General features: G+C 42.4%; 11 non-coding genes across 11 annotated transcripts; all 11 read right to left on the minus strand.

Annotated features, from left to right (window-relative positions):
- Positions 1 to 62: 62 nt before the first annotated feature.
- On the minus strand, positions 63 to 135 carry trnar-acg (transfer RNA arginine (anticodon ACG)). The gene has a single exon. It is a non-coding gene; the product is annotated as a tRNA-Arg (tRNA).
- A 1,704-nt stretch (positions 136 to 1,839) lies between these two features.
- On the minus strand, positions 1,840 to 1,912 carry trnar-acg (transfer RNA arginine (anticodon ACG)). The gene has a single exon. It is a non-coding gene; the product is annotated as a tRNA-Arg (tRNA).
- A 1,704-nt stretch (positions 1,913 to 3,616) lies between these two features.
- On the minus strand, positions 3,617 to 3,689 carry trnar-acg (transfer RNA arginine (anticodon ACG)). The gene has a single exon. It is a non-coding gene; the product is annotated as a tRNA-Arg (tRNA).
- A 1,704-nt stretch (positions 3,690 to 5,393) lies between these two features.
- Positions 5,394 to 5,466, minus strand: trnar-acg (transfer RNA arginine (anticodon ACG)). The gene has a single exon. It is a non-coding gene; the product is annotated as a tRNA-Arg (tRNA).
- Positions 5,467 to 7,169: 1,703 nt separating this feature from the next.
- Positions 7,170 to 7,242, minus strand: trnar-acg (transfer RNA arginine (anticodon ACG)). The gene has a single exon. It is a non-coding gene; the product is annotated as a tRNA-Arg (tRNA).
- A 1,704-nt stretch (positions 7,243 to 8,946) lies between these two features.
- On the minus strand, positions 8,947 to 9,019 carry trnar-acg (transfer RNA arginine (anticodon ACG)). Its single transcript has one exon. It is a non-coding gene; the product is annotated as a tRNA-Arg (tRNA).
- A 1,703-nt stretch (positions 9,020 to 10,722) lies between these two features.
- trnar-acg (transfer RNA arginine (anticodon ACG)) lies at positions 10,723 to 10,795 on the minus strand. Its single transcript has one exon. It is a non-coding gene; the product is annotated as a tRNA-Arg (tRNA).
- A 1,704-nt stretch (positions 10,796 to 12,499) lies between these two features.
- On the minus strand, positions 12,500 to 12,572 carry trnar-acg (transfer RNA arginine (anticodon ACG)). Its single transcript has one exon. It is a non-coding gene; the product is annotated as a tRNA-Arg (tRNA).
- A 1,704-nt stretch (positions 12,573 to 14,276) lies between these two features.
- trnar-acg (transfer RNA arginine (anticodon ACG)) lies at positions 14,277 to 14,349 on the minus strand. Its single transcript has one exon. It is a non-coding gene; the product is annotated as a tRNA-Arg (tRNA).
- Positions 14,350 to 16,053: 1,704 nt separating this feature from the next.
- On the minus strand, positions 16,054 to 16,126 carry trnar-acg (transfer RNA arginine (anticodon ACG)). The gene has a single exon. It is a non-coding gene; the product is annotated as a tRNA-Arg (tRNA).
- A 1,704-nt stretch (positions 16,127 to 17,830) lies between these two features.
- trnar-acg (transfer RNA arginine (anticodon ACG)) lies at positions 17,831 to 17,903 on the minus strand. The gene has a single exon. It is a non-coding gene; the product is annotated as a tRNA-Arg (tRNA).
- Positions 17,904 to 19,454: the final 1,551 nt, after the last annotated feature.

Here is a 19,454-nt window from a genome sequence, read left to right on the forward strand (position 1 = left end):
CCGCCTCCGTTGCAATTGAGGTTAATTTACAGGAGTGTGCTAAAGTGATTTCCAAGCGCACGCGAGCTAGGTAGGAGTCGAACCTACAATCTTCTGATCCGTAGTCAGACGCGTTATCCATTGCGCCACTAGCCCGCACGCTCAAGAGCCACGTGTTAGGACGAGTCCCCTCTGCAATTCTTTGGTCTTGATGATGAAATGAGTGGCAATCGTCAATCGACAAGCTGAATATTCAGCAAGATCATCAGTTTCACTGCTTGACCTCGTTCACTTTGAAAGCTGATGAATTTCACCGAAAACTAAGAGCACACCTCACATTCAGATCACGTCTTCGCTAAGTCAGTTTACAAACTTCGAGGTTACAAAAAAAAACGCCAACTGCGGATGCTGGAAATCAGGAGCCAAGTCAGAAATTGCTGGGTAATTGGTCTGACAGCATGTGTGGAATGCAATCACACTTTAACGTTCGGGTCCGGAGATAAAGAGAAACTTCTTTCGCCAGAATGTGGTGAATCTGTGGAATTCATTGCCACAGAAGGCTCTCATTGGAGGAAGCCAGGCCATTGATTATATTTAAAACAGAGACAGAGACGTTATTGAGGAGCAAGGGAATCAAAGGTTAGGGGGAGAAAGCGGGAAAATGGGATTGGAAAACCTATCGGCCGTATTGGCGGAGCAGAATCGATGGGCGGAGTGGTATAATTTCTGCTCCTCTGTCTTATGGACGTTTCCTCAGAACGAGTTTGATTTCTGATTTTATTCCAGGATACAAAACCGATTTGAAGAGAAAATTAGAAAGTTTAGAAATGATGTGAACTTTACTTTTCAAAGCTTTTGATTTCTTTTCAGACTGTGCTGAGGAGTTGAATTGATTCCCAAAACCCACAGAAATTTACATGACACTGTCAGAGTCAGATTCACCTATTAACCACATCTGGGTTGAAATCATTTTGATCATTCAAGTTTATTTTATTGGTAATAGAAGAAAGAGAACAGTACAACACAGGAATAGGCCCCAACACAGGAATTCCCTGTAATTCCTGATGAACGGCTTTTGCCCGAAACGTCGATTCTCTTGCTCTTCGGATGCTGTTCCTTTCCAGCACCACACTCTCGACAATGAACATTGTTCCCCAGAGTCCAATATAAAGCAGTGACCATTATTACATTATTCTCCAGAATCCAATGTAAAATATTGAGGATCATTTCCCAGACGAGAATTTAAAACAATTTTGCTGTCTAGGATTGTTCAATACGTTCGCAGAAGTTGTATGACTCTGATATTTTACTTGTAAATTCTGCGTCCGATGTACTCTCTCACACTAGCTGCCTGAGGAAGGAGCGGGGCGCTGGACTCTTGCACTTTCAGATAAACCTGTTGGACGACAACCTAGTGTTGTGTGATTTTTGACATTGTCCAATCCAGTCCAATGGCATCGTGGTTTGATGTCGGCGGGAACTGGGTAAAGATTGAAATATGGTAAAAACAATGACTGCAGATGCTGAAAACCAAATACTGGATTAGTGGTGCTGGAAGAGCACAGCAGTTCAGGCAGCATCAAACGAGCAGCGAAATCGACGTTTCGGGCAAAAGCCCTTCATCAGGAATGACTGAAATATGTCTTTTCAGTGAAAAGGGCATTTACCCTTCAGAATCAAAGTTGCGTTGTTCATCATCTTAACTCATTTTATTCTGTGTTGTTGGCTGATCTGTTATTTTGCCGCTTTCCTTGATTACTTTCTTTCATTTAATGTGAGAAAATTGCCCTTTTGTTATCCGCCTCCGTTGCAATTGAGGTTAATTTACAGGAGTGTGCTAAAGTGATTTCCAAGCGCACGCGAGCTAGGTAGGAGTCGAACCTACAATCTTCTGATCCGTAGTCAGACGCGTTATCCATTGCGCCACTAGCCCGCACGCTCAAGAGCCCCGTGTTAGGACGAGTCCCCTCTGCAATTCTTTGGTCTTGATGATGAAATGAGTGGCAATCGTCAATCGACAAGCTGAATATTCAGCAAGATCATCAGTTTCACTGCTTGACCTCGTTCACTTTGAAAGCTGATGAATTTCACCGAAAACTAAGAGCACACCTCACATTCAGATCACGTCTTCGCTAAGTCAGTTTACAAACTTCGAGGTTACAAAAAAAAACGCCAACTGCGGATGCTGGAAATCAGGAGCCAAGTCAGAAATTGCTGGGTAATTGGTCTGACAGCATGTGTGGAATGCAATCACACTTTAACGTTCGGGTCCGGAGATAAAGAGAAACTTCTTTCGCCAGAATGTGGTGAATCTGTGGAATTCATTGCCACAGAAGGCTCTCATTGGAGGAAGCCAGGCCATTGATTATATTTAAAACAGAGACAGAGACGTTATTGAGGAGCAAGGGAATCAAAGGTTAGGGGGAGAAAGCGGGAAAATGGGATTGGAAAACCTATCGGCCGTATTGGCGGAGCAGAATCGATGGGCTGAGTGGTATAATTTCTGCTCCTCTGTCTTATGGACGTTTCCTCAGAACGAGTTTGATTTCTGATTTTATTCCAGGATACAAAACCGATTTGAAGAGAAAATTAGAAAGTTTAGAAATGATGTGAACTTTACTTTTCAAAGCTTTTGATTTCTTTTCAGACTGTGCTGAGGAGTTGAATTGATTCCCAAAACCCACAGAAATTTACATGGCACTGTCAGAGTCAGATTCACCTATTAACCACATCTGGGTTGAAATCATTTTGATCATTCAAGTTTACTTTATTGGTAATAGAAGAAAGAGAACAGTACAACACAGGAATAGGCCCCAACACAGGAATTCCCTGTAATTCCTGATGAACGGCTTTTGCCCGAAACGTCGATTCTCTTGCTCTTCGGATGCTGTTCCTTTCCAGCACCACACTCTCGACAATGAACATTGTTCCCCAGAGTCCAATATAAAGCAGTGACCATTATTACATTATTCTCCAGAATCCAATGTAAAATATTGAGGATCATTTCCCAGACGAGAATTTAAAACAATTTTGCTGTCTAGGATTGTTCAATACGTTCGCAGAAGTTGTATGACTCTGATATTTTACTTGTAAATTCTGCGTCTGATGTACTCTCTCACACTAGCTGCCTGAGGAAGGAGCGGGGCGCTGGACTCTTGCACTTTCAGATAAACCTGTTGGACGACAACCTAGTGTTGTGTGATTTTTGACATTGTCCAATCCAGTCCAATGGCATCGTGGTTTGATGTCGGCGGGAACTGGGTAAAGATTGAAATATGGTAAAAACAATGACTGCAGATGCTGAAAACCAAATACTGGATTAGTGGTGCTGGAAGAGCACAGCAGTTCAGGCAGCATCAAACGAGCAGCGAAATCGACGTTTCGGGCAAAAGCCCTTCATCAGGAATGACTGAAATATGTCTTTTCAGTGAAAAGGGCATTTACCCTTCAGAATCAAAGTTGCGTTGTTCATCATCTTAACTCATTTTATTCTGTGTTGTTGGCTGATCTGTTATTTTGCCGCTTTCCTTGATTACTTTCTTTCATTTAATGTGAGAAAATTGCCCTTTTGTTATCCGCCTCCGTTGCAATTGAGGTTAATTTACAGGAGTGTGCTAAAGTGATTTCCAAGCGCACGCGAGCTAGGTAGGAGTCGAACCTACAATCTTCTGATCCGTAGTCAGACGCGTTATCCATTGCGCCACTAGCCCGCACGCTCAAAAGTCACTTGTTAGGACGAGTCCCCTCTGCAATTCTTTGGTCTTGATGATGAAATGAGTGGCAATCGTCAATCGACAAGCTGAATATTCAGCAAGATCATCACTTTCACTGCTTGACCTCGTTCACTTTGAAAGCTGATGAATTTCACCGAAAACTAAGAGCACACCTCACATTCAGATCACGTCTTCGCTAAGTCAGTTTACAAACTTCGAGGTTACAAAAAAAAACGCCAACTGCGGATGCTGGAAATCAGGAGCCAAGTCAGAAATTGCTGGGTAATTGGTCTGACAGCATGTGTGGAATGAAATCACACTTTAACGTTCGGGTCCGGAGATAAAGAGAAACTTCTTTCGCCAGAATGTGGTGAATCTGTGGAATTCATTGCCACAGAAGGCTCTCATTGGAGGAAGCCAGGCCATTGATTATATTTAAAACAGAGACAGAGACGTTATTGAGGAGCAAGGGAATCAAAGGTTAGGGGGAGAAAGCGGGAAAATGGGATTGGAAAACCTATCGGCCGTATTGGCGGAGCAGAATCGATGGGCTGAGTGGCATAATTTCTGCTCCTCTGTCTTATGGACGTTTCCTCAGAACGAGTTTGATTTCTGATTTTATTCCAGGATACAAAACCGATTTGAAGAGAAAATTAGAAAGTTTAGAAATGATGTGAACTTTACTTTTCAAAGCTTTTGATTTCTTTTCAGACTGTGCTGAGGAGTTGAATTGATTCCCAAAACCCACAGAAATTTACATGGCACTGTCAGAGTCAGATTCACCTATTAACCACATCTGGGTTGAAATCATTTTGATCATTCAAGTTTACTTTATTGGTAATAGAAGAAAGAGAACAGTACAACACAGGAATAGGCCCCAACACAGGAATTCCCTGTAATTCCTGATGAACGGCTTTTGCCCGAAACGTCGATTCTCTTGCTCTTCGGATGCTGTTCCTTTCCAGCACCACACTCTCGACAATGAACATTGTTCCCCAGAGTCCAATATAAAGCAGTGACCATTATTACATTATTCTCCAGAATCCAATGTAAAATATTGAGGATCATTTCCCAGACGAGAATTTAAAACAATTTTGCTGTCTAGGATTGTTCAATACGTTCGCAGAAGTTGTATGACTCTGATATTTTACTTGTAAATTCTGCGTCCGATGTACTCTCTCACACTAGCTGCCTGAGGAAGGAGCGGGGCGCTGGACTCTTGCACTTTCAGATAAACCTGTTGGACGACAACCTAGTGTTGTGTGATTTTTGACATTGTCCAATCCAGTCCAATGGCATCGTGGTTTGATGTCGGCGGGAACTGGGTAAAGATTGAAATATGGTAAAAACAATGACTGCAGATGCTGAAAACCAAATACTGGATTAGTGGTGCTGGAAGAGCACAGCAGTTCAGGCAGCATCAAACGAGCAGCGAAATCGACGTTTCGGGCAAAAGCCCTTCATCAGGAATGACTGAAATATGTCTTTTCAGTGAAAAGGGCATTTACCCTTCAGAATCAAAATGGCGTTGTTCATCATCTTAACTCATTTTATTCTGTGTTGTTGGCTGATCTGTTATTTTGCCGCTTTCCTTGATTACTTTCTTTCATTTAATGTGAGAAAATTGCCCTTTTGTTATCCGCCTCCGTTGCAATTGAGGTTAATTTACAGGAGTGTGCTAAAGTGATTTCCAAGCGCACGCGAGCTAGGTAGGAGTCGAACCTACAATCTTCTGATCCGTAGTCAGACGCGTTATCCATTGCGCCACTAGCCCGCACGCTCAAGAGCCACGTGTTAGGACGAGTCCCCTCTGCAATTCTTTGGTCTTGATGATGAAATGAGTGGCAATCGTCAATCGACAAGCTGAATATTCAGCAAGATCATCAGTTTACTGCTTGACCTCGTTCACTTTGAAAGCTGATGAATTTCACCGGAAACTAAGAGCACACCTCACATTCAGATCACGTCTTCGCTAAGTCAGTTTACAAACTTCGAGGTTACAAAAAAAAACGCCAACTGCGGATGCTGGAAATCAGGAGCCAAGTCAGAAATTGCTGGGTAATTGGTCTGACAGCATGTGTGGAATGAAATCACACTTTAACGTTCGGGTCCGGAGATAAAGAGAAACTTCTTTCGCCAGAATGTGGTGAATCTGTGGAATTCATTGCCACAGAAGGCTCTCATTGGAGGAAGCCAGGCCATTGATTATATTTAAAACAGAGACAGAGACGTTATTGAGGAGCAAGGGAATCAAAGGTTAGGGGGAGAAAGCGGGAAAATGGGATTGGAAAACCTATCGGCCGTATTGGCGGAGCAGAATCGATGGGCTGAGTGGTATAATTTCTGCTCCTCTGTCTTATGGACGTTTCCTCAGAACCAGTTTGATTTCTGATTTTATTCCAGGATACAAAACCGATTTGAAGAGAAAATTAGAAAGTTTAGAAATGATGTGAACTTTACTTTTCAAAGCTTTTGATTTCTTTTCAGACTGTGCTGAGGAGTTGAATTGATTCCCAAAACCCACAGAAATTTACATGGCACTGTCAGAGTCAGATTCACCTATTAACCACATCTGGGTTGAAATCATTTTGATCATTCAAGTTTACTTTATTGGTAATAGAAGAAAGAGAACAGTACAACACAGGAATAGGCCCCAACACAGGAATTCCCTGTAATTCCTGATGAACGGCTTTTGCCCGAAACGTCGATTCTCTTGCTCTTCGGATGCTGTTCCTTTCCAGCACCACACTCTCGACAATGAACATTGTTCCCCAGAGTCCAATATAAAGCAGTGACCATTATTACATTATTCTCCAGAATCCAATGTAAAATATTGAGGATCATTTCCCAGACGAGAATTTAAAACAATTTTGCTGTCTAGGATTGTTCAATACGTTCGCAGAAGTTGTATGACTCTGATATTTTACTTGTAAATTCTGCGTCTGATGTACTCTCTCACACTAGCTGCCTGAGGAAGGAGCGGGGCGCTGGACTCTTGCACTTTCAGATAAACCTGTTGGACGACAACCTAGTGTTGTGTGATTTTTGACATTGTCCAATCCAGTCCAATGGCATCGTGGTTTGATGTCGGCGGGAACTGGGTAAAGATTGAAATATGGTAAAAACAATGACTGCAGATGCTGAAAACCAAATACTGGATTAGTGGTGCTGGAAGAGCACAGCAGTTCAGGCAGCATCAAACGAGCAGCGAAATCGACGTTTCGGGCAAAAGCCCTTCATCAGGAATGACTGAAATATGTCTTTTCAGTGAAAAGGGCATTTACCCTTCAGAATCAAAGTTGCGTTGTTCATCATCTTAACTCATTTTATTCTGTGTTGTTGGCTGATCTGTTATTTTGCCGCTTTCCTTGATTACTTTCTTTCATTTAATGTGAGAAAATTGCCCTTTTGTTATCCGCCTCCGTTGCAATTGAGGTTAATTTACAGGAGTGTGCTAAAGTGATTTCCAAGCGCACGCGAGCTAGGTAGGAGTCGAACCTACAATCTTCTGATCCGTAGTCAGACGCGTTATCCATTGCGCCACTAGCCCGCACGCTCAAAAGTCACTTGTTAGGACGAGTCCCCTCTGCAATTCTTTGGTCTTGATGATGAAATGAGTGGCAATCGTCAATCGACAAGCTGAATATTCAGCAAGATCATCACTTTCACTGCTTGACCTCGTTCACTTTGAAAGCTGATGAATTTCACCGAAAACTAAGAGCACACCTCACATTCAGATCACGTCTTCGCTAAGTCAGTTTACAAACTTCGAGGTTACAAAAAAAAACGCCAACTGCGGATGCTGGAAATCAGGAGCCAAGTCAGAAATTGCTGGGTAATTGGTCTGACAGCATGTGTGGAATGAAATCACACTTTAACGTTCGGGTCCGGAGATAAAGAGAAACTTCTTTCGCCAGAATGTGGTGAATCTGTGGAATTCATTGCCACAGAAGGCTCTCATTGGAGGAAGCCAGGCCATTGATTATATTTAAAACAGAGACAGAGACGTTATTGAGGAGCAAGGGAATCAAAGGTTAGGGGGAGAAAGCGGGAAAATGGGATTGGAAAACCTATCGGCCGTATTGGCGGAGCAGAATCGATGGGCTGAGTGGCATAATTTCTGCTCCTCTGTCTTATGGACGTTTCCTCAGAACCAGTTTGATTTCTGATTTTATTCCAGGATACAAAACCGATTTGAAGAGAAAATTAGAAAGTTTAGAAATGATGTGAACTTTACTTTTCAAAGCTTTTGATTTCTTTTCAGACTGTGCTGAGGAGTTGAATTGATTCCCAAAACCCACAGAAATTTACATGGCACTGTCAGAGTCAGATTCACCTATTAACCACATCTGGGTTGAAATCATTTTGATCATTCAAGTTTACTTTATTGGTAATAGAAGAAAGAGAACAGTACAACACAGGAATAGGCCCCAACACAGGAATTCCCTGTAATTCCTGATGAACGGCTTTTGCCCGAAACGTCGATTCTCTTGCTCTTCGGATGCTGTTCCTTTCCAGCACCACACTCTCGACAATGAACATTGTTCCCCAGAGTCCAATATAAAGCAGTGACCATTATTACATTATTCTCCAGAATCCAATGTAAAATATTGAGGATCATTTCCCAGACGAGAATTTAAAACAATTTTGCTGTCTAGGATTGTTCAATACGTTCGCAGAAGTTGTATGACTCTGATATTTTACTTGTAAATTCTGCGTCCGATGTACTCTCTCACACTAGCTGCCTGAGGAAGGAGCGGGGCGCTGGACTCTTGCACTTTCAGATAAACCTGTTGGACGACAACCTAGTGTTGTGTGATTTTTGACATTGTCCAATCCAGTCCAATGGCATCGTGGTTTGATGTCGGCGGGAACTGGGTAAAGATTGAAATATGGTAAAAACAATGACTGCAGATGCTGAAAACCAAATACTGGATTAGTGGTGCTGGAAGAGCACAGCAGTTCAGGCAGCATCAAACGAGCAGCGAAATCGACGTTTCGGGCAAAAGCCCTTCATCAGGAATGACTGAAATATGTCTTTTCAGTGAAAAGGGCATTTACCCTTCAGAATCAAAATGGCGTTGTTCATCATCTTAACTCATTTTATTCTGTGTTGTTGGCTGATCTGTTATTTTGCCGCTTTCCTTGATTACTTTCTTTCATTTAATGTGAGAAAATTGCCCTTTTGTTATCCGCCTCCGTTGCAATTGAGGTTAATTTACAGGAGTGTGCTAAAGTGATTTCCAAGCGCACGCGAGCTAGGTAGGAGTCGAACCTACAATCTTCTGATCCGTAGTCAGACGCGTTATCCATTGCGCCACTAGCCCGCACGCTCAAGAGCCACGTGTTAGGACGAGTCCCCTCTGCAATTCTTTGGTCTTGATGATGAAATGAGTGGCAATCGTCAATCGACAAGCTGAATATTCAGCAAGATCATCAGTTTACTGCTTGACCTCGTTCACTTTGAAAGCTGATGAATTTCACCGAAAACTAAGAGCACACCTCACATTCAGATCACGTCTTCGCTAAGTCAGTTTACAAACTTCGAGGTTACAAAAAAAAACGCCAACTGCGGATGCTGGAAATCAGGAGCCAAGTCAGAAATTGCTGGGTAATTGGTCTGACAGCATGTGTGGAATGAAATCACACTTTAACGTTCGGGTCCGGAGATAAAGAGAAACTTCTTTCGCCAGAATGTGGTGAATCTGTGGAATTCATTGCCACAGAAGGCTCTCATTGGAGGAAGCCAGGCCATTGATTATATTTAAAACAGAGACAGAGACGTTATTGAGGAGCAAGGGAATCAAAGGTTAGGGGGAGAAAGCGGGAAAATGGGATTGGAAAACCTATCGGCCGTATTGGCGGAGCAGAATCGATGGGCTGAGTGGCATAATTTCTGCTCCTCTGTCTTATGGACGTTTCCTCAGAACCAGTTTGATTTCTGATTTTATTCCAGGATACAAAACCGATTTGAAGAGAAAATTAGAAAGTTTAGAAATGATGTGAACTTTACTTTTCAAAGCTTTTGATTTCTTTTCAGACTGTGCTGAGTAGTTGAATTGATTCCCAAAACCCACAGAAATTTACATGGCACTGTCAGAGTCAGATTCACCTATTAACCACATCTGGGTTGAAATCATTTTGATCATTCAAGTTTACTTTATTGGTAATAGAAGAAAGAGAACAGTACAACACAGGAATAGGCCCCAACACAGGAATTCCCTGTAATTCCTGATGAACGGCTTTTGCCCGAAACGTCGATTCTCTTGCTCTTCGGATGCTGTTCCTTTCCAGCACCACACTCTCGACAATGAACATTGTTCCCCAGAGTCCAATATAAAGCAGTGACCATTATTACATTATTCTCCAGAATCCAATGTAAAATATTGAGGATCATTTCCCAGACGAGAATTTAAAACAATTTTGCTGTCTAGGATTGTTCAATACGTTCGCAGAAGTTGTATGACTCTGATATTTTACTTGTAAATTCTGCGTCCGATGTACTCTCTCACACTAGCTGCCTGAGGAAGGAGCGGGGCGCTGGACTCTTGCACTTTCAGATAAACCTGTTGGACGACAACCTAGTGTTGTGTGATTTTTGACATTGTCCAATCCAGTCCAATGGCATCGTGGTTTGATGTCGGCGCGAACTGGGTAAAGATTGAAATATGGTAAAAACAATGACTGCAGATGCTGAAAACCAAATACTGGATTAGTGGTGCTGGAAGAGCACAGCAGTTCAGGCAGCATCAAACGAGCAGCGAAATCGACGTTTCGGGCAAAAGCCCTTCATCAGGAATGACTGAAATATGTCTTTTCAGTGAAAAGGGCATTTACCCTTCAGAATCAAAGTTGCGTTGTTCATCATCTTAACTCATTTTATTCTGTGTTGTTGGCTGATCTGTTATTTTGCCGCTTTCCTTGATTACTTTCTTTCATTTAATGTGAGAAAATTGCCCTTTTGTTATCCGCCTCCGTTGCAATTGAGGTTAATTTACAGGAGTGTGCTAAAGTGATTTCCAAGCGCACGCGAGCTAGGTAGGAGTCGAACCTACAATCTTCTGATCCGTAGTCAGACGCGTTATCCATTGCGCCACTAGCCCGCACGCTCAAGAGCCACGTGTTAGGACGAGTCCCCTCTGCAATTCTTTGGTCTTGATGATGAAATGAGTGGCAATCGTCAATCGACAAGCTGAATATTCAGCAAGATCATCAGTTTCACTGCTTGACCTCGTTCACTTTGAAAGCTGATGAATTTCACCGAAAACTAAGAGCACACCTCACATTCAGATCACGTCTTCGCTAAGTCAGTTTACAAACTTCGAGGTTACAAAAAAAAACGCCAACTGCGGATGCTGGAAATCAGGAGCCAAGTCAGAAATTGCTGGGTAATTGGTCTGACAGCATGTGTGGAATGCAATCACACTTTAACGTTCGGGTCCGGAGATAAAGAGAAACTTCTTTCGCCAGAATGTGGTGAATCTGTGGAATTCATTGCCACAGAAGGCTCTCATTGGAGGAAGCCAGGCCATTGATTATATTTAAAACAGAGACAGAGACGTTATTGAGGAGCAAGGGAATCAAAGGTTAGGGGGAGAAAGCGGGAAAATGGGATTGGAAAACCTATCGGCCGTATTGGCGGAGCAGAATCGATGGGCGGAGTGGTATAATTTCTGCTCCTCTGTCTTATGGACGTTTCCTCAGAACGAGTTTGATTTCTGATTTTATTCCAGGATACAAAACCGATTTGAAGAGAAAATTAGAAAGTTTAGAAATGATGTGAACTTTACTTTTCAAAGCTTTTGATTTCTTTTCAGACTGTGCTGAGGAGTTGAATTGATTCCCAAAACCCACAGAAATTTACATGACACTGTCAGAGTCAGATTCACCTATTAACCACATCTGGGTTGAAATCATTTTGATCATTCAAGTTTATTTTATTGGTAATAGAAGAAAGAGAACAGTACAACACAGGAATAGGCCCCAACACAGGAATTCCCTGTAATTCCTGATGAACGGCTTTTGCCCGAAACGTCGATTCTCTTGCTCTTCGGATGCTGTTCCTTTCCAGCACCACACTCTCGACAATGAACATTGTTCCCCAGAGTCCAATATAAAGCAGTGACCATTATTACATTATTCTCCAGAATCCAATGTAAAATATTGAGGATCATTTCCCAGACGAGAATTTAAAACAATTTTGCTGTCTAGGATTGTTCAATACGTTCGCAGAAGTTGTATGACTCTGATATTTTACTTGTAAATTCTGCGTCCGATGTACTCTCTCACACTAGCTGCCTGAGGAAGGAGCGGGGCGCTGGACTCTTGCACTTTCAGATAAACCTGTTGGACGACAACCTAGTGTTGTGTGATTTTTGACATTGTCCAATCCAGTCCAATGGCATCGTGGTTTGATGTCGGCGGGAACTGGGTAAAGATTGAAATATGGTAAAAACAATGACTGCAGATGCTGAAAACCAAATACTGGATTAGTGGTGCTGGAAGAGCACAGCAGTTCAGGCAGCATCAAACGAGCAGCGAAATCGACGTTTCGGGCAAAAGCCCTTCATCAGGAATGACTGAAATATGTCTTTTCAGTGAAAAGGGCATTTACCCTTCAGAATCAAAGTTGCGTTGTTCATCATCTTAACTCATTTTATTCTGTGTTGTTGGCTGATCTGTTATTTTGCCGCTTTCCTTGATTACTTTCTTTCATTTAATGTGAGAAAATTGCCCTTTTGTTATCCGCCTCCGTTGCAATTGAGGTTAATTTACAGGAGTGTGCTAAAGTGATTTCCAAGCGCACGCGAGCTAGGTAGGAGTCGAACCTACAATCTTCTGATCCGTAGTCAGACGCGTTATCCATTGCGCCACTAGCCCGCACGCTCAAGAGCCACGTGTTAGGACGAGTCCCCTCTGCAATTCTTTGGTCTTGATGATGAAATGAGTGGCAATCGTCAATCGACAAGCTGAATATTCAGCAAGATCATCAGTTTCACTGCTTGACCTCGTTCACTTTGAAAGCTGATGAATTTCACCGAAAACTAAGAGCACACCTCACATTCAGATCACGTCTTCGCTAAGTCAGTTTACAAACTTCGAGGTTACAAAAAAAAACGCCAACTGCGGATGCTGGAAATCAGGAGCCAAGTCAGAAATTGCTGGGTAATTGGTCTGACAGCATGTGTGGAATGCAATCACACTTTAACGTTCGGGTCCGGAGATAAAGAGAAACTTCTTTCGCCAGAATGTGGTGAATCTGTGGAATTCATTGCCACAGAAGGCTCTCATTGGAGGAAGCCAGGCCATTGATTATATTTAAAACAGAGACAGAGACGTTATTGAGGAGCAAGGGAATCAAAGGTTAGGGGGAGAAAGCGGGAAAATGGGATTGGAAAACCTATCGGCCGTATTGGCGGAGCAGAATCGATGGGCGGAGTGGTATAATTTCTGCTCCTCTGTCTTATGGACGTTTCCTCAGAACGAGTTTGATTTCTGATTTTATTCCAGGATACAAAACCGATTTGAAGAGAAAATTAGAAAGTTTAGAAATGATGTGAACTTTACTTTTCAAAGCTTTTGATTTCTTTTCAGACTGTGCTGAGGAGTTGAATTGATTCCCAAAACCCACAGAAATTTACATGACACTGTCAGAGTCAGATTCACCTATTAACCACATCTGGGTTGAAATCATTTTGATCATTCAAGTTTATTTTATTGGTAATAGAAGAAAGAGAACAGTACAACACAGGAATAGGCCCCAACACAGGAATTCCCTGTAATTCCTGATGAACGGCTTTTGCCCGAAACGTCGATTCTCTTGCTCTTCGGATGCTGTTCCTTTCCAGCACCACACTCTCGACAATGAACATTGTTCCCCAGAGTCCAATATAAAGCAGTGACCATTATTACATTATTCTCCAGAATCCAATGTAAAATATTGAGGATCATTTCCCAGACGAGAATTTAAAACAATTTTGCTGTCTAGGATTGTTCAATACGTTCGCAGAAGTTGTATGACTCTGATATTTTACTTGTAAATTCTGCGTCCGATGTACTCTCTCACACTAGCTGCCTGAGGAAGGAGCGGGGCGCTGGACTCTTGCACTTTCAGATAAACCTGTTGGACGACAACCTAGTGTTGTGTGATTTTTGACATTGTCCAATCCAGTCCAATGGCATCGTGGTTTGATGTCGGCGGGAACTGGGTAAAGATTGAAATATGGTAAAAACAATGACTGCAGATGCTGAAAACCAAATACTGGATTAGTGGTGCTGGAAGAGCACAGCAGTTCAGGCAGCATCAAACGAGCAGCGAAATCGACGTTTCGGGCAAAAGCCCTTCATCAGGAATGACTGAAATATGTCTTTTCAGTGAAAAGGGCATTTACCCTTCAGAATCAAAGTTGCGTTGTTCATCATCTTAACTCATTTTATTCTGTGTTGTTGGCTGATCTGTTATTTTGCCGCTTTCCTTGATTACTTTCTTTCATTTAATGTGAGAAAATTGCCCTTTTGTTATCCGCCTCCGTTGCAATTGAGGTTAATTTACAGGAGTGTGCTAAAGTGATTTCCAAGCGCACGCGAGCTAGGTAGGAGTCGAACCTACAATCTTCTGATCCGTAGTCAGACGCGTTATCCATTGCGCCACTAGCCCGCACGCTCAAGAGCCCCGTGTTAGGACGAGTCCCCTCTGCAATTCTTTGGTCTTGATGATGAAATGAGTGGCAATCGTCAATCGACAAGCTGAATATTCAGCAAGATCATCAGTTTCACTGCTTGACCTCGTTCACTTTGAAAGCTGATGAATTTCACCGAAAACTAAGAGCACACCTCACATTCAGATCACGTCTTCGCTAAGTCAGTTTACAAACTTCGAGGTTACAAAAAAAAACGCCAACTGCGGATGCTGGAAATCAGGAGCCAAGTCAGAAATTGCTGGGTAATTGGTCTGACAGCATGTGTGGAATGCAATCACACTTTAACGTTCGGGTCCGGAGATAAAGAGAAACTTCTTTCGCCAGAATGTGGTGAATCTGTGGAATTCATTGCCACAGAAGGCTCTCATTGGAGGAAGCCAGGCCATTGATTATATTTAAAACAGAGACAGAGACGTTATTGAGGAGCAAGGGAATCAAAGGTTAGGGGGAGAAAGCGGGAAAATGGGATTGGAAAACCTATCGGCCGTATTGGCGGAGCAGAATCGATGGGCTGAGTGGTATAATTTCTGCTCCTCTGTCTTATGGACGTTTCCTCAGAACGAGTTTGATTTCTGATTTTATTCCAGGATACAAAACCGATTTGAAGAGAAAATTAGAAAGTTTAGAAATGATGTGAACTTTACTTTTCAAAGCTTTTGATTTCTTTTCAGACTGTGCTGAGGAGTTGAATTGATTCCCAAAACCCACAGAAATTTACATGGCACTGTCAGAGTCAGATTCACCTATTAACCACATCTGGGTTGAAATCATTTTGATCATTCAAGTTTACTTTATTGGTAATAGAAGAAAGAGAACAGTACAACACAGGAATAGGCCCCAACACAGGAATTCCCTGTAATTCCTGATGAACGGCTTTTGCCCGAAACGTCGATTCTCTTGCTCTTCGGATGCTGTTCCTTTCCAGCACCACACTCTCGACAATGAACATTGTTCCCCAGAGTCCAATATAAAGCAGTGACCATTATTACATTATTCTCCAGAATCCAATGTAAAATATTGAGGATCATTTCCCAGACGAGAATTTAAAACAATTTTGCTGTCTAGGATTGTTCAATACGTTCGCAGAAGTTGTATGACTCTGATATTTTACTTGTAAATTCTGCGTCTGATGTACTCTCTCACACTAGCTGCCTGAGGAAGGAGCGGGGCGCTGGACTCTTGCACTTTCAGATAAACCTGTTGGACGACAACCTAGTGTTGTGTGATTTTTGACATTGTCCAATCCAGTCCAATGGCATCGTGGTTTGATGTCGGCGGGAACTGGGTAAAGATTGAAATATGGTAAAAACAATGACTGCAGATGCTGAAAACCAAATACTGGATTAGTGGTGCTGGAAGAGCACAGCAGTTCAGGCAGCATCAAACGAGCAGCGAAATCGACGTTTCGGGCAAAAGCCCTTCATCAGGAATGACTGAAATATGTCTTTTCAGTGAAAAGGGCATTTACCCTTCAGAATCAAAGTTGCGTTGTTCATCATCTTAACTCATTTTATTCTGTGTTGTTGGCTGATCTGTTATTTTGCCGCTTTCCTTGATTACTTTCTTTCATTTAATGTGAGAAAATTGCCCTTTTGTTATCCGCCTCCGTTGCAATTGAGGTTAATTTACAGGAGTGTGCTAAAGTGATTTCCAAGCGCACGCGAGCTAGGTAGGAGTCGAACCTACAATCTTCTGATCCGTAGTCAGACGCGTTATCCATTGCGCCACTAGCCCGCACGCCCAAGAGCCACGTGTTAGGACGAGTCCCCTCTGCAATTCTTTGGTCTTGATGATGAAATGAGTGGCAATCGTCAATCGACAAGCTGAATATTCAGCAAGATCATCAGTTTCACTGCTTGACCTCGTTCACTTTGAAAGCTGATGAATTTCACCGAAAACTAAGAGCACACCTCACATTCAGATCACGTCTTCGCTAAGTCAGTTTACAAACTTCGAGGTTACAAAAAAAAACGCCAACTGCGGATGCTGGAAATCAGGAGCCAAGTCAGAAATTGCTGGGTAATTGGTCTGACAGCATGTGTGGAATGCAATCACACTTTAACGTTCGGGTCCGGAGATAAAGAGAAACTTCTTTCGCCAGAATGTGGTGAATCTGTGGAATTCATTGCCACAGAAGGCTCTCATTGGAGGAAGCCAGGCCATTGATTATATTTAAAACAGAGACAGAGACGTTATTGAGGAGCAAGGGAATCAAAGGTTAGGGGGAGAAAGCGGGAAAATGGGATTGGAAAACCTATCGGCCGTATTGGCGGAGCAGAATCGATGGGCTGAGTGGTATAATTTCTGCTCCTCTGTCTTATGGACGTTTCCTCAGAACGAGTTTGATTTCTGATTTTATTCCAGGATACAAAACCGATTTGAAGAGAAAATTAGAAAGTTTAGAAATGATGTGAACTTTACTTTTCAAAGCTTTTGATTTCTTTTCAGACTGTGCTGAGGAGTTGAATTGATTCCCAAAACCCACAGAAATTTACATGGCACTGTCAGAGTCAGATTCACCTATTAACCACATCTGGGTTGAAATCATTTTGATCATTCAAGTTTACTTTATTGGTAATAGAAGAAAGAGAACAGTACAACACAGGAATAGGCCCCAACACAGGAATTCCCTGTAATTCCTGATGAACGGCTTTTGCCCGAAACGTCGATTCTCTTGCTCTTCGGATGCTGTTCCTTTCCAGCACCACACTCTCGACAATGAACATTGTTCCCCAGAGTCCAATATAAAGCAGTGACCATTATTACATTATTCTCCAGAATCCAATGTAAAATATTGAGGATCATTTCCCAGACGAGAATTTAAAACAATTTTGCTGTCTAGGATTGTTCAATACGTTCGCAGAAGTTGTATGACTCTGATATTTTACTTGTAAATTCTGCGTCTGATGTACTCTCTCACACTAGCTGCCTGAGGAAGGAGCGGGGCGCTGGACTCTTGCACTTTCAGATAAACCTGTTGGACGACAACCTAGTGTTGTGTGATTTTTGACATTGTCCAATCCAGTCCAATGGCATCGTGGTTTGATGTCGGCGGGAACTGGGTAAAGATTGAAATATGGTAAAAACAATGACTGCAGATGCTGAAAACCAAATACTGGATTAGTGGTGCTGGAAGAGCACAGCAGTTCAGGCAGCATCAAACGAGCAGCGAAATCGACGTTTCGGGCAAAAGCCCTTCATCAGGAATGACTGAAATATGTCTTTTCAGTGAAAAGGGCATTTACCCTTCAGAATCAAAGTTGCGTTGTTCATCATCTTAACTCATTTTATTCTGTGTTGTTGGCTGATCTGTTATTTTGCCGCTTTCCTTGATTACTTTCTTTCATTTAATGTGAGAAAATTGCCCTTTTGTTATCCGCCTCCGTTGCAATTGAGGTTAATTTACAGGAGTGTGCTAAAGTGATTTCCAAGCGCACGCGAGCTAGGTAGGAGTCGAACCTACAATCTTCTGATCCGTAGTCAGACGCGTTATCCATTGCGCCACTAGCCCGCACGCCCAAGAGCCACGTGTTAGGACGAGTCCCCTCTGCAATTCTTTGGTCTTGATGATGAAATGAGTGGCAATCGTCAATCGACAAGCTGAATATTCAGCAAGATCATCAGTTTCACTGCTTGACCTCGTTCACTTTGAAAGCTGATGAATTTCACCGAAAACTAAGAGCACACCTCACATTCAGATCACGTCTTCGCTAAGTCAGTTTACAAACTTCGAGGTTACAAAAAAAAACGCCAACTGCGGATGCTGGAAATCAGGAGCCAAGTCAGAAATTGCTGGGTAATTGGTCTGACAGCATGTGTGGAATGCAATCACACTTTAACGTTCGGGTCCGGAGATAAAGAGAAACTTCTTTCGCCAGAATGTGGTGAATCTGTGGAATTCATTGCCACAGAAGGCTCTCATTGGAGGAAGCCAGGCCATTGATTATATTTAAAACAGAGACAGAGACGTTATTGAGGAGCAAGGGAATCAAAGGTTAGGGGGAGAAAGCGGGAAAATGGGATTGGAAAACCTATCGGCCGTATTGGCGGAGCAGAATCGATGGGCGGAGTGGTATAATTTCTGCTCCTCTGTCTTATGGACGTTTCCTCAGAACGAGTTTGATTTCTGATTTTATTCCAGGATACAAAACCGATTTGAAGAGAAAATTAGAAAGTTTAGAAATGATGTGAACTTTACTTTTCAAAGCTTTTGATTTCTTTTCAGACTGTGCTGAGGAGTTGAATTGATTCCCAAAACCCACAGAAATTTACATGACACTGTCAGAGTCAGATTCACCTATTAACCACATCTGGGTTGAAATCATTTTGATCATTCAAGTTTATTTTATTGGTAATAGAAGAAAGAGAACAGTACAACACAGGAATAGGCCCCAACACAGGAATTCCCTGTAATTCCTGATGAACGGCTTTTGCCCGAAACGTCGATTCTCTTGCTCTTCGGATGCTGTTCCTTTCCAGCACCACACTCTCGACAATGAACATTGTTCCCCAGAGTCCAATATAAAGCAGTGACCATTATTACATTATTCTCCAGAATCCAATGTAAAATATTGAGGATCATTTCCCAGACGAGAATTTAAAACAATTTTGCTGTCTAGGATTGTTCAATACGTTCGCAGAAGTTGTATGACTCTGATATTTTACTTGTAAATTCTGCGTCCGATGTACTCTCTCACACTAGCTGCCTGAGGAAGGAGCGGGGCGCTGGACTCTTGCACTTTCAGATAAACCTGTTGGACGACAACCTAGTGTTGTGTGATTTTTGACATTGTCCAATCCAGTCCAATGGCATCGTGGTTTGATGTCGGCGGGAACTGGGTAAAGATTGAAATATGGTAAAAACAATGACTGCAGATGCTGAAAACCAAATACTGGATTAGTGGTGCTGGAAGAGCACAGCAGTTCAGGCAGCATCAAACGAGCAGCGAAATCGACGTTTCGGGCAAAAGCCCTTCATCAGGAATGACTGAAATATGTCTTTTCAGTGAAAAGGGCATTTACCCTTCAGAATCAAAATTGCGTTGTTCATCATCTTAACTCA

The sequence above is a fragment of the Chiloscyllium punctatum genome, chromosome 31, assembly GCF_047496795.1.
Source record: "Chiloscyllium punctatum isolate Juve2018m chromosome 31, sChiPun1.3, whole genome shotgun sequence".
NCBI lineage: Eukaryota > Metazoa > Chordata > Chondrichthyes > Orectolobiformes > Hemiscylliidae > Chiloscyllium > Chiloscyllium punctatum.